This window comes from Leucoraja erinacea, chromosome 24, assembly GCF_028641065.1.
Source record: "Leucoraja erinacea ecotype New England chromosome 24, Leri_hhj_1, whole genome shotgun sequence".
In the NCBI taxonomy this organism is placed as follows: Eukaryota; Metazoa; Chordata; class Chondrichthyes; order Rajiformes; family Rajidae; genus Leucoraja; species Leucoraja erinaceus.
The window spans coordinates 31,340,218-31,355,626 of NC_073400.1; the positions used below are offsets into that span (position 1 = coordinate 31,340,218).

Genomic DNA, 15,409 nt, shown 5'->3' on the forward strand with positions numbered 1-15,409 from the left:
ACGTGCAAGTTTGAGGGGGAAGGGGGGGGGGGGCGGGGAGGGGAGAGAGGGGGGGGAGGGAGGGGGGAAAGAGGGGGGGGGAGAGGGGTGGGGGAGAGGGGGGGAGGTGTAAGAGTGAGAGAAGGGAGGGGGAAAGAGGGGGGGAGAGGGGAGGGGGGGGGGGGGGGGGAAAAGAGGGGGGGGGAGAGGGGGGAGAGGGGGGGGGGAAGAGGGGAGGGGAAGAGGGGGGGGAAAGAGGGGGGGGGAGGAGGGGGGGGGAGAGAGGGGAAGGGGGTAGGAATGAGAGAAGGGAGGGGGTAAGAGGGGGCAGGTTAGATCTTTGCTTTTATATTCTAGTCCTATCGAAATGAAGGCCAGCGTTGCGATTGCCTCCCTTAGTGCCACCACCCGTGATCTGAAAGGGAAACTGAGTCGATTTGATAATTTAATAGTTAACATTTGACAGCTGACTTTTCCCTGAATAGAATCTCAGCGGGTCGAACACCTTTAGTCACCGGCTGGCAGCCACAGATGGAACAACTCATCAACGACAGCAATTTAAGAAATGGACTACAGGTGAGCTGGTGTTATTTAAATATTTAATTGTCGATGATTTAGTTTAGTTTAGTTTAGATACAGCGTGGAAACAGGCCCTTCAGCCCACCGAGTCCGTGCCGACCAGCGATCCCCGCACACTAACACTATCCTACACACACACACACACTAGGGACAATTTATACCAAGCCAATTAATCTATAAAACTGTACATAGAAACATAGAAAATAGGTGCAGGAGTAGAGGCCATTCGGCCCTTCGAGCCTGCACCATTCGCCATTCAATATGATCATGGCTGATCATCCAACTCAGTAGTGCAGCAGTAGCTATGGAGTGAAGGAAATAGGCAACGTTTCGGGCCGAATCCCGAAGGGGTTCGGCCCGAAACGTTACCTATTTCCTATGCCCTAGCTTTCATAGAAACATAGACAATAGGTGCAGGAGTAGGCCATTCGGCCCTTCGAGCCTGCACCGCCATTCAATATGATCATGGCTGATCATCCAACTCAGTATCCCGTCCCTGCCTTCTCTCCATACCCCCTGATCCCTTTAGCCACAAGGGCCACATCTAACTCCCTCTTAAATATAGCCAATGAACTGTGGCCTCTTTGGAGTGTGGGAGGGGACCAAAGCACCTGGAGAAAACCCACGCAGGTCACGGGGAGAACGTGCAAACTCCGTACAGACAGCACCCGTAGTCGGGATGGAACCCGTGTATCTGGCGCAGGGTGAGGCAGCAACTCTACCCGCTGCGCCACCGTGCCACCCTCTCAACTCTAGCTGAACATACTGTGACTACAGACTGCGCTGCTAATCCCAGCTCCTTCAACTTTGCGATACATTTCTTTGGTGAAATCAAATTGCTTCCGCATGAATGGATTATCACGATCGCTCAGCTGAGTATCGGTATTTGTGTCAGAGCCATTGGTTTCTTTTAGAATTAATCCACACGCTTGCATGTATTGGACACAGATGCTGCTGATTTACAGAGTTGATACAATGAACTGCAGATGATGGATTACTGTAGATAAAGGAGCCTCAGCGGGTCAGGCAGCATCGATGGAGATCGTGGATAGGTGGCGTTTTGAGTCAAGACAACCCTGCAGTGTCTCCACAGATGCTGCCTGACCCGCTGAGTTACTCCAGCACTCTGTGAAACGTCACCTATCCATGTTCTCCACAGATGCTGCCTGACCCGCTGAGTTACTCCAGCACTCTGTGAAACGTCACCTATCCATGTTCTCCACAGCTGCTGCCTGACCCGCTGAGTTACTCCAACACTCTGTGAAACGTCACCTATCCATGTTCTCCACAGATGCTGCCTGACCCGCTGAGTTACTCCAGCACTCTGTGAAACGTCACCTGTCCATGTTCTCCACAGATGCTGCCTGACCCGCTGAGTTACTCCAGCACTCTGTAAAACGTCACCTATCCATGTTCTCCACAGATGCTGCCTGACCCGCTGAGTTATGGTGCAGCAGCATCTATGGAGCGAAGGAAATAGGCAACGTTTCGGGCCGAAACCCTTCTGGAAATAGGCAACTTCTGGGTTTCGGCCCGAAACGTTGCCTATTTCCTTAGCTCCATAGATGCTGCTGCACCCGCTGAATTGCTCCAGTCCTTTGATCTGTTCATAGTCGTTTGCTTAGTGCGGCGCGGTGACACTACAGGTAGAGTTGCTGCCTCACAGCACCAGAGACCCAGGTTCGATTCTGACCACGGACGCTGTCTGTGCGGAGTTTGCACGTTCTCCCCGGGACCTGCGTGGGTTTTCTCCGGCTGCTCCGGTTTCCTCCCACACTCCAAAGACGTGCAGGTTGGTAGCTGAATTGGCTTCGGTAAAAAATGATCAATTGTCCCTAGTGTGTGTGTGTGTGTGTAGTGTGCAGGGATCGCTGGTCGGAGCGGACTCGGTTCCGCGCTGTACCTCTAAACTAAACTAAACCAAGATAAACTACGCTTCAATGATGTCTTATGGATTTGATGCAATGCCAACCCATCTTGAGAATTGATGGAATCTTTGTCAAGTTGCAAAAATAGTGCGATCTGTTGATTTAATAAAACGCTCCATTGAAAATGAAATATGTACAATATAAATGCGATTTTTTTTCCTCCCTCTCGTTTATCATATTGTTTACGGTGTACGATGCTCACATTCAGCTGCGTTGCTACAAGTAAGAATTTCATTGCTTCTATCTGAGACATTTGACAATAAAACACTCTCGTCTCTTGAATTAGAGAATGATGAACTGGCCGACCAGACAGTGTTTAAGAAGGAACTGCAGATGCTGGAAAATCGAAGGTACACAAAAAAGCTGGAGGAACTCAGCGGGTGCAGCAGCATCTATGGAGCGAAGGAAATTGGCAACGTTTCAGGCCGAAACCCAAAGGAAATAGGCAACGTTTCGGGTCGAAACCCAAAGGGTTTCGCCCCGAAACGTTGCCTATTTCCTTCGCTCCATAGAGCAGCATCTATGGAGCGAAGGAAATAGGCAACGTTTCGGGCCGAAACCCAAAGGAAATAGGCAACGTTTCGGGCAAACCCAAAGGAAATTGGCGACGTTTCGGGCCGAAACCCTTCTTCAGGCTGATAGTGTGTCTTCTTTCAAGCTTGTCACCGCTACATTTTTCACTTTAGTTTAGTTTAGAGATACAGCGCGGAAACAGGCCCTTCGGCCCACCGGGTCCGTGCCGACCAGCGATCCCCGCACACTAACACTATCCTACACACACGCAGGGACAATTTGTAATTTCACCGAAGCCAATTAACCTACAAACCTGCACGTCCTTGGAGTGTGGGAGGAAACCGGTGATCACTTAGAAAACCCACGCGGGTCACGGGGAGAACGTGCAAACTCCGTACCGACAGCACCCGTGGTCGGGATCGAACCCGGGTCTCTGGCGCTGTGAGGCAGCAGCTCTACCGCTGCGCCACCGTGCCGCTCGCATCATCTCCTGATCCAAACCCAAGGTTATAGAAACATAGAAAAATAGGTGCAGGCGTAGGCCATTCGGCCCTTCGAGCCAGCACCGCCATTCAATATGATCATGGCTGATCATCCCCAATCAGTACCCCGTTCCTGCTTTCTCCCCATATCCCTTGATTCCGTTAGCTCGAACAGCTAAATCTAACTCTCTCTTGAAAACATCCAGTGAATTGGCCTCCACTGCCTTCTGTGGCAGAGAATTCCACAGATTCACAACTCTCTGGGTGAAAAAGTTTTTCCTCATCTCAGTACTATATGCCCGACCCCTTATTCTAACACTGTATGTGACCCCTGGCTCTGGACTTCCCCTTACACGGGGAACATTTTTTCCTGCACCTACCCTGTCCAATCCTTTAAGAATTTATATATGTTTCTCATCCTTCGGAATTCCAGTGAGCACAAGCCCAGTCGATCCATTCTTCCACCAACCTGGTGAACCTTATGTCAGCGACTATTTCATTTTCCTTTGTGCTGAATAAATGCTTCATGATTTTTGCCACTGTTCTTTGTAATTCCATCAATCCTAGAGCAAGTATCAGAAGCAAGAACTAAAGATCGCTAGGGATCATTTAACAGGGGAGCAGTAGTGGGGCATTAATTAATAGATATATTCGGAGAATCCGACGATTTATCCTGGGCTAAGTCCATAACGTATTTAAGAACAACTTAAGAGAAGGCTGTGTGCAACTTCATTAAACTTATTCCCTTGTGTGCAGTGTTTGAGTTATTTAAAATATTAAATGATACTGCAGATACAGAGTGTTTAAGAAGGAACTGCAGATGCTGGAAAAATCGAAGGTAGACAAAAATGCTGGAGAAACTCAGCGGGTGAGGCAGTATCTATGGAGCGAAGGAATAGGTGACGTTTCGGGTCGAGGCCCGGAAGGGTCTCGACCCGAAACGTCACCTATTCCTTCGCTCCATAGATGCTGCCTCACCCTTAAGGGTCTCGACCCGAAACGTCACCTATTCCTTCGCTCCATAGATGCTGCCTCACCCGCTGAGTTTCTCCAGCATTTTTGTCCACGTGCAGATATGGAGAGGCCTTTCTTTAGATTTTAGAGATACAGCGAGCGCGGAAACAGGCCCTTCGGCCCACCGAGGCCATGCTGGCCAGCGATCACCGCATGCACCAGCACTGCCCTACACACACTCGGGGCAATTTACAATTTTTGCCGAAGCCAATTAACCGACAAACCTTTGGAACGTCTTTGGAATCCGGGAGGAGACAGGAGCACCCGGAGAAAACCCGCACAGGTCACGGGGAGAACGTGCAAACTCCGTACAGATAGCACCCGTGGTCAGAATCGAACCCGGGTCTCTGGCGCCGTGCCAGCAACTCTACCCGTTGTGACAATCCTACCACTGAGTCAATAGACAATAGGTGCAGGAGTAGGCCATTCGGCCCTTCGAGCCAGCACCGCCATTCAATGTGATCATGGTTGATCATCCACAATCAGTACCCCGTTCCTGCCTTCTCCACATATCCCCTGACTCCGCTATTTTTAAGAGCCCTATCTAGCTCGTAGAGTCGTAGAGTGACACAGCCGAGAAACAGGCTCTTTGGCCCATCTATACTAGTCCCACCTGCCCACATTTGGCCTGTATTCCTCCGTGCATTTCCTATCCACATACCTAAGTGTTGGAAGAAACTGCAGGTGCTGGTTTAACCCACAGATAGACACAAAATGCTGGAGTGACTCAACGGGTCAGGCAGCATCTCTGGAGCGAAGGAATGGGTGACGTTTCAGGTCGAGACCCTTCTTCAGACCTTCAGGTCCGTATCTCTGTCTCCCTCTCCCTCTCCCCTCCCCTAACTCTCAGCCTGAAGAAGGGTCTCGAACCGAAACGTCACCCATTCCTTCTCTCCAGAGATGCTGCCTGTCCCGCTGAGTTACTCCAGCACTTTGTGTCTACCTTTGGTGTAAACCAGCATCTGCAGTTCTTTCATACACAATACTCTTGAATCTTGAAAAACAAAAAATTGAAGAAGAGATCCAGCACCCAGAGTGGACTTTATATCCCTGGCTGGCTGCTCCCCTCATTTGAGGTTTAGTTTGGAGGTACAGCGCGGAAACAGGCCCTTCGGCCCACCGAGTCCGCGCCGACCAGCGATCCCCGCACATTAACACTATCCTACACACACTAGGGACAATTTTAACATTTATAGCAAGCCAATTAACCGACAAACCTGCACGTCTTTGGAGTGTGGGAGGAAACTGGAGAACCCACGTGGTCACGGGGAGAACGTGCAAACTCCATCCAGACAGCAGCTGTAGTTAGTATCGAACCCGGATCTCTGGCGCTGTAAGCTCTGTAAGGCAACAACGACCGCTGCCCCAAATACTAACGATAATATCGTATCTGCCTCCACCGTGACTACTTTAGTTTAGTGATACAGCGTGGAATTAGCCACCGAGTCCACACCGACCAGCGACCCCTGTGTCACCAGAACTACCCTATACACACCAGGGACAATTTACAACCTAGACCAAAGCCAAATAAACTACAGACCTGTCTGTCTTTGTGGAGTGTGGGAGGAAACAGGAACACAGGCCAGAGGGTGGTGAATCTGTGGAATTCATTGCCACAGAAAGCTGTGGAGGCCAAGTCAATAGTCAATAGACAATAGGTGCAGGAGTGGGCCATTCGGCCCTTTGAGCCAGCACCACCATTCACCGTGATCAATTGATACTTTTAATATTGATTAATAATAATTGATATTTTTAAGGCAGAGATGGAGAGATTCTTGATTAGTACGGGTGTCAGGGGTTAAACGGCAGGAGAATGGGGAGAATGAGAGAAAGATAGATCAGCCACGATTGAATGGCAGAGTAGACTTGATGGGCCGAATGGCCTAATGGTCCTGTCCCACTTTCACGACCTCTGCCGAGTTCGCCCTCGACTCATACTCGCAGCATGGTCGTCACGAGGTCGTAGGTAGGTCGTAGCAGGCCATGATGCTAGTCGTAGGTACACGTGGCATCAAGTAGGTCGGGGCGTTTTTTCTAGCCCGATGAAAAATGTCCACGAGTAAAAAAAGTTCGTGAATTGGGTCCTGAAAGTGGGACAGCCCCTTAATTCTGCTCCTATCATGTATATACGAACATAAAACCCACGCAGGTCACGGGGAGAAGGTACAAACTCCGTACAGACAGCACCCGAGGTCAGGATCGAACCCGGGTCCCTGGCGCGGTGAGGCAGCAACTCTACCCGCTGCTCCACCGTGACGCCTGGGACTTCCCAAGGTAATCCCAAGTTTGGAGGAGAAGTATTGTCTATTTGGTGGCAAGGACAGCTGATGAACGGTGTGCGATCAGACAGGAGGAAAAGTGGAAACATGAGGGTTGAATAAGTTAGGGCTTTATTCTTTGGAGCGCAGAAGGTGAAGGGGGGACTTGATAGAGGTCTTTAAAATGATGAGAGGGATAGCCAGAGTTGATGTGGATAAGCTTTTCCCATTGAGAGTAGGGAAGATTCAAACAAGAGGACATGATTTGAGAATTAAGGAACAGAAATTTAGGGGTAACATGAGGGGGAACTTCTTTAGAGTGGTAATGGTGTGGAATGAGCTTCCAGTGGAAGTGGTGGAGGCCGGCAAGTTCGATTTTATCATTTAAAAATAAATTGGATAGGTATATGGACGGGAAAGGAATGGAGGGTTATGGTCTGAGCGCAGGTAGATGGGACTAGGGGAGAGTAAGTGTTCGGCACGGACTAGAAGGGCCGAGTGGCCTGTTTCCGTGCTGTAATCGGTGTATGGTTATATGAACCTCACCGCTTCATTATAGCTCTTTTTAATTGCCTTGAATTTATGTTTTCAGAGGAGGCACGAAATTAATGCGATTGAATAAATTGGTTAACTAATGATTCAGACAGAAGCCTTTCAGAATGTTTAATAATTGGTGCCCTTGTGCCGCTCCACAGAGGTCGCCTACTTTGAAGAGCAAATTGTCGGTGAAATCTGTGAATGGTTTTGTGCGATTTCTTATTCCGCTGCTCCAACAGCCCGTTCTAAATTTCAGTTGCCATGGGAATTGGAGCTAGGTGGTCGGATGCTCAGTAAAAGATTGAACTGGGGAGTTGCGGGCGTTGTATGTGGTGATGAACGTAATGAAGAGACGTACGGATTGGGTGGGAAAGGCTGTTGAGGGCAGTGATTCGGGTCGGGAACATAATGACCAAGGGAGCAGATACAAGGCCCATTCAGGTCGCTGACTGTCCAGTCAATGTTCACTTTGTGCGTTGATTCTACATTTGGAAAGATGAATGAATGAATCTCCCAGCGCCAGAGACCCCGGTTCGATCCAGACCACGGCTGCTGTCTGTACGGAGTTTGCACGTTGTCCCTGTGACTTGTGTGGGTTTTCTCCAGGTGCTCCAGTTTCCTCCCACACTCCAAAGACATAGAAACATAGAAATTAGGTGCAGGAGTAGGCCATTCGGCCCTTCGAGCCTGCACCATTCGCCATTCAGTATGATCATGGCTGATCATCCAACTCAGTATCCCGTACCTGCCTTCTCGCCATACCCCCTGATCCCTTTAGCCACAAGGGCCACATCTAACTCCCTCTTAAATATAGCCAATGAACTGGCCTCAACTACCCTCTGTGGCAGAGAGTTCCAGAGATTCACCACTCTCTGTGTGAAAAAAGTTCTTCTCATCTCGGTTTTTAAAGGATTTCCCCCTTATCCTTAAGCTGTGACCCCTTGTCCTGGACTTCCCCAACATTGGGAACAATCTTCCTGCATCTAGCCTGTCCAACCCCTTAAGAATTTTGTAAGTTTCTATAAGATCCCCCCTCAATCTCCTAAATTCTAGAGAGTATAAACCAAATCTATCCAGTCTTTCTTCATAAGACAGTCCTGACATCCCAGGAATCAGTCTGGTGAACCGTCTCTGCACTCCCTCTATGGCAATAATGTCCTCCCTCAGATTTGGAGACCAAAACTGTACGCAATACATGCAGGTTTGTAGGTTAGTTGGCTTGGTATAAATGTAAAAACTAGTGCAGGATAGTGCTAGTGCGCAAGGATCGCTGCTCGGCACGGACTCGGTGGGCTGAAGGGCCTGTTTCCGTGCTGTATCTCTAAACTAAACTAAGTGACAATTGGACAGGTTCACAGATAAGCAAAGAGTGTAGGGGTGTGGCCCACATACAGGCAGAGAATAGTCTAACTTGGCATCATTTACAGCACAGGCATTGTGGGCCGAAGGGCCTGGTCCTGTACTATACTGTTCTAGAAGACAGACACAAAGTGTTGGAGTAATTCAGCGGGTCAGGCAGCATCTCTGTCCAACTGAGTTACACCAGCATTTTGTGTCTATCTTCGGTATAAACCAGCTTCTGCAGTTGAATCCTACACTTTCAGTACTATAGTTTAGCTTAGACCTCATCTCTTATTTTAGTTTAGTTTATTGTCATGTTTAGTTTAGTTTAGATTAGAGATACAGCGTGCACACAGGCCCTTCGGCCCACCCAGTCTGTGCAGACCGGCGATCCCAGCACACTAACACTATCCTTCACCCACTATGGACAATGTTTGCCGAAGCCAATTAGCCTACAAACCTGCACGTCTTTGGAGTGTGGGAGGAAACCTGGAGATCCCGGAGAAAACCCACGCAGGTCACGGGGAGAGCGTACAAACTCCGTACATTCTCTGGCGCTGTGAGGCAGCAACTCTACCGCTGCGCCACCGTGCCGCCCCTGGGGATCGGGGCTGTGTTGGCGCAAGGGCAAGAGAATTCTGAGGCTTATGGCAGGAGGATTTTGAGAGATAATGAGAACATTATTATTATTGACTGCGGTTTAGTTCAATTTAGTTTAGTTTAGAGGGAAGAAACAGGCCCTTCGGCCCATTGAGTCCGCGCTGACCAGCGATCCCTGCACATTAACACTATCCTACACCCAATAAACTTACAAAATTCTTAAGGGGTTGGACAGGCTAGATGCAGGAAGATTATTCCCGATGTTGGGGAAGTCCAGAACAAGGGGTCACACAGTTTAAGGATAAGGGGGAAATCTTTTAGGACCGAGATGAGAAAAACATTTTTCACACAGAGAGTGGTGAATCTGTGGAATTCTCTGCCGCAGAGGGTAGTTGAGGCCACACAGTTCATTGGCTATATTTAAGAGGGAGTTAGATGTGGCCCTTGTGGCTAAAGGGATCAGGGGGTATGGAGAGAAGGCAGGTACGGGATACTGAGTTGGATGATCAGCCATGGTCATATTGAATGGCGAATGGTGCAGGCTCGAAGGGCTGAATGGCCTCTACTCCTGCACCTATTGTCTATGTTTCTATGAAAGCTAGGGCATAGGAAATAGGTAACGTTTCGGGCCGAACCCCTTCGGGATTCGGCCCGAAACGTTGCCTATTTCCTTCGCTCCATAGCTACTGCTGCACTACTGAGTTGGATGATCAGCCATGATCGTATTGAATGGCGAATGGTGCAGGCTCGAAGGGCTGAATGGCCTCTACTCCTGCACCTATTGTCTATGTTTCTATGAAAGCTAGGGCATAGGAAATAGGTAACGTTTCGGGCCGAACCCCTTCGGGATTCGGCCCGAAACGTTGCCTATTTCCTTCACTCCATAGCTACTGCTGCACTACTGAGTTGGATGATCAGCCATGATCATATTGAATGGCGAATGGTGCAGGCTCGAAGGTTCTAATCGGGACAATTTACAATTTTCACCAAAACCGATTAACCTACAAACCCGCACGTGTTTGGAGTGTGGGGGAAAACTCAGGCGGGTCCCGGGGAGAAGGTACAAACTCCGTACAGGCAGCGCCCGTGGTCGGGATGGAACCCGTGTCTCCGGCGCTGTGAAGCAGCAACTGTACCACTGTGTGACGTGCGGCTGTAGGCTGGAGTGTTTGCCTGCTGCGGGCAGCACGAGTCGGTTTATATTAGTAGTTCCAGCTCAGGCTGGTCTGGTGCCGGATGGTGGAAAATGTGTTCCTGTGGCCTCCAGGACCACAGCTCCCAGCAAAATAAACAATGGAGTCGGAAAAATCAGCAGCCGTTGCAAAGACCAGTGCCATTTTATTACACAGCTCAGGGATGGAATCTTTCGAGATCAAATTCCTGAGACTGGCAATAAAAAGGAGGCAGGAATATTTCAGCAAACGATGCAACAGGACTTTATTTATTCCAGGAGGGAAATTGGTCTGTCAAAGTGTACTTGTAGTTTAGCTTAGAGATACAGCGCGGAAACAGGCCCTTCGGCCCACCGAGTCCATGCACTCATACTATCCTACACGCACTGGGGTAAAATTTGCAATTTACAGAAGTCAATTAACCCACAAACCTGCAGTGTGGGAGGAAACCGGAGCACCCGGAGAAAACCCACGCAGGTCACGGGAGGAACGTGCAAACTCCGTACAGACAGTGTCCATGGTCGGGATTGAACCCGGGTCTCTGGCGCTGTGAGGCAGCAGCTCTACCCGCTGCGCCGCTAGCTAACTGAAACCCCTCGCACAGTCTGCAGCCGATGACGTAAGTGGTGATAGCTGTGGGAGATACAGCACTCTGACTGTCGAAGATTCAATATTAGACGGCATGCTGTATAGTTACAAAATTTTGAGATTTAAAAAATCAAGTCTGCAATTTATCCCATCAGATAAATCATAACAATAAGTTTAATTTGACACCAAATTCACTTTCATATCTCAAGTATTAAAAAAGTTACAGACTCGGGAAATTAGCAATGTTCCCTATTGATTTTCAATGGAGATTACAAAAAAGCTGTGATCTTGGATAATCAAAAGCCCATTTCTTAAGGAAAGATTAACATTTTTTAATAGCCTAAGTGTCCAAAGGTTATTCACAAATAATTCACAATATAACATGATTTTTATATCTAATTTACATTAATTTATAGGCCAAATGGAAGGAATTCAGTGTTCAAATGCTGTAAATAAATGCCCATTTAAATCGGCTTTCTAGTGGGTTCATGTGGAACGCGCTGGTTTAGAACGTTGACATAGCGCTGGATTAGTGCCCTCAAATGCCGAGAAAAATACTGCGGGATATAAAAAGCCCAAAATGAACTACTCGCTATAGATAACTTGATATTCAGGGTTATATATATGCCCCATTTAATGTAAAAATAAGGTACATACCTTTAATTGTTTGCTTTATAAAACCCTGGGGCTGCGAGAGGTTGCGGAATGAAACAGTAATTTTAAAACTATTAGAACTATATTATCGAGGCCTATAAAACTAATAATACCTGGCGCTGGGTCTTGCAGCGATTTTTTTCGTTAAGATTTACCCGGCTGCGCATGTGCGATAGTACAGCCTAGTAAAAATCGCGTTTTAAAGTCCCGCCCCCTCCAAACAGCGACCAAAATCGCCGACACATGGCTGAGGGCAGATTCCCAATGGCGATTCAGGTAGGTTTTGTAACATACCTAATTGCTGTAAGCAAGGTCGCCAGATCAACGGTTCCCTACGCATCACAGGTCAATAAAGATCAGTGTGACAACCGCTCCCTTTAGCCGCATAGTACAGTACGGCACAGGAGCACAGGAACAGGCCATTCGGCCCAATGTCCGTGCCCGACACGATGCTCAGCTTCAGCGAGCTACCAAAACTCTTCCAACGAAGGAGGGTCACGGGCAAATTTTCGACGATTATTTGGACCGGGAACTATCCGAGCCACAGTGTTTATTTGATTTCCCACGCAGGTCACGGGGAGAACGTACAGACTCCGTACAGACAGCGCCCGTAGTCGGGATCGAACCTGGGTCTCTGGCGCTGTGAGGCAGCAACACTACCCGCTGCGCCACCGTGCTGCCCTAACTGTGGACCAACTATGCATTTAAATGTTTAAGAAGGAACTGCAGATGCTGGAAAATCGAAGGTAGACAAAAAAGCTGGAGAAACTCAGCGGGTGCAGCAGCATCTGTGGAGCGAAGGAAATAGGCAACGTTTCGGGCCGAAACCCGGAAGGGTTTCGGCCCGAAACGTTACCTATTTCCTATTTCAAGAACCCTTGGTTCAAGAACCCTTCTTCAGACTGATGGGGGGGGGAGAAGAAAGGAAAAAGGAGGAGGAGGAGCCCGAGGGTGAGAGCGAGCAACACCGGCAATTGGAGGAACAGCACCTCATATTCCGCTTGGGGAGCCTGCATCCTGCGGGCATGAACATTGAATTCTCCCAATTTTGTTAGCCCTTGCTGTCTCCTCCCCTTCCTCAGCCTCCTCCTAACTCTTTTTTCCTTCCTTCTCCCTGCCACCCCCCACCAGTCTGAAGAAGGGTTTCGGCCCGAAACGTCGCCTATTTCCTTCGCTCCATAGATGCTGCTGCACCCGCGGAGTTTCTCCAGCATTTTTTGTGTTTATTTGATCAATGGACTCTTGCCAAATCTCCAATATCCTATCCTCTTCATACTTTCTAAACCCCAGCAGATGCCTCCTGAAAGGTTGCATCGGCAAAGGGGCGAGTGATACCGTATGGCCACACCACTCATATTAAAATGTTTCCCAACGTTTAATCTGCAATGGAGGTAAACGCATTAATGAACAGAACGGTTTCTGACCACATTAGATTTTCATGGCAACGGACTCAGCCTGACCTGCCAACGTTGAACAAAGTAGGATTTATGAATCACTCAGCGATATTCTCTTCAAAAATTAAAACTTTGGGAATTTCCTCCAATCCCGGAAAAGCAGCCGACAGAATCAAAGTCTTGTCCCTGTCCCACCCCGGTCATTCCCTCTTCTCCTCGCTCCCGTCCGGCAGAAGGTACAGAAGCTTGAAAGCGCGCACCACCAGACTCACGAACAGCTTCTTCCCCTCTGCTATCAGGTTTCTGAACGGCCCTTCCATAAGGTAGGGTGCTGTCCGATTCACCTCTACCCCATTGTGGACATTGGACTTTGTCTGTGGAACTGATGCACTACGATGCTGAGAACTATATTCTACACTCTGTATCTTCCCCTTTGTTCTACCTATTATACCCGAGTTTGAACTGATTGTATTCACCTTAAACTTCACCCATTCCATCTCTCCGCAGATGCTGCCTGACCCGCTGAGTTACTCCAGCACTCTGTGAAACGTCACCTATCCACGTTCTCCACAGATGCTGCCTGACCCGCTGAGTTACTCCTGCACTCTGTGAAACGTCACCTATCCATAGAAACATAGAAAATAGGTGCAGGAGTAGGCCATTCGGCCCTTCAAGCCTGCACCGCCATTCAATATGACAATGGCTGATCATCCAACTCCGTATCCTGTACCTGCCTTCTCTCCATCCATACCCCCTGATCCCTTTAGCCACAAGGGCCACATCTAACTCCCTCTTAAATATAGCCAATGAACTGTGGCCTCAACTACCTTCTGTGGCAGAGAATTCCACAGATTCACTACTCTGTGTGTGAATTTTTTCCCCCTCATCTCAGTACTAAAAGATTTCCCCCTTATGCTTAAACCTGTGACCCCTTGTTCTGGACTTCCCCAACATCGGGAACAATCTTCCTGCATCTAGCCTGTCCAACCCCTTAAGAATTTTGTAATTTTCTATAAGATCCCCCCCTCAATCTTCTATGTCCTCCAGAGATGCTGCCTGACCCGCTGAGTTACTCCAGCACTCTGTGAAACGTCACCTATCCATGTTCTCCACAGATGCTGCCTGACCCGCTGAGTTATGGTGCAGCAGCATCTATGGAGCTAAGGAAATAGGCAATGTTTTGGGCCGAAACCCTTCTGGAAATAGGCAACGTTTCGGGCCGAAACCCTTCCGGGTTTCGGCCCGAAACGTTGCCTATTTCCTTAGCTCCATAGATGCTGGAAATGCACCGTTTGAGTTACTCCAGCACTCTGTCGAAACGTCACCTATCCATGTTCTCCACAGATGCTGCCTGACCCGCTGAGTTACTCCAGCACTCTGTGAAACGTCACCTATCCATGTTCTCCACAGATGCTGCCTGACCCGCTGAGTTACTCCAGCACTCTGTGAAACGTCACCTATCCATGTTCCCCACAGATGCTGCCTGACCCGCTGAGTTACTCCAGCACTCTGTGTCTGTCTATTTTGTGGTATGTCTACCTGATCTGTTTGGATAGGATTTTGTCAGAAGCAAGATACACGTGTCGATTATAAACTGAACCCCTAAACTGTGAGGGGCGTTGGCTCGACTGCACCCCCACATTGGATTAAAACTCCCCACCAAAATACAAACATTAATACAATAGTGGGGCTCAGTTTCGTAATTAGTGTGGGGAGGGTGGGTGGATAAGCAGCTACACTGCCAGGCAGATCTATAGCAAGTAGAGCGGACATTGAAAGTTTGCCTGCATGAATTGGTGTGGAAACCCGCCGTTTGCAATGACTTCATCTGCCTCTCTGCTCAGCGCAAGACTGGCCATTTGCAAAATGATTTACAGTCAATAAACTAAAAATACCCGCGGGCAGCGCAGGGAAACGAGAGTGGTTCCCAGGTGGTATCGCACCTCCATTTTATGCGGACGAAACCCTAGCCCTTCCAGGAAACTCAGTGCTCACTTGATCCGTTGCCAGAATGTCCCATTCGGCTGAAACAACAGCCCGAGAGGCATCCAGGCAAGGCTGGAGACGCAAAACATCGCAGGTGCTCAAAACATTCGGCATTCCCGACGTCACCGTGGAGAGAGAAGGAGATGTTGCAGGGAGTGATGGAAGGAAGATATGGACTTCGCTCTTCGGGCTAACGGAACCATGGGACTTGGGGAGAAAGCAGGAACGGGGCACTGATTGGGGATGATCAGCCGTGATCATATTGAATGGCGGTGCTGGCTCGAAGGGCCGAATGGCCTGCTCCTGCACCTGTCGTCTATGTTTCTATGAACTGCAGATGCTGGTTCAATAGACAATAGACAATAGACAATAGGTGCAGGAGTA

The 15,409-nt window shown here is 48.9% G+C and overlaps 1 protein-coding gene across 1 annotated transcript in view; it reads right to left on the reverse strand.

Annotated features, from left to right (window-relative positions):
- The window catches only part of LOC129708921 (plasma membrane calcium-transporting ATPase 1-like), a 203,098-nt gene that overhangs the window by 76,226 nt on the left and 111,463 nt on the right, over window positions 1-15,409 (reverse strand). The gene's annotated exons all lie outside the window — the stretch shown is intronic.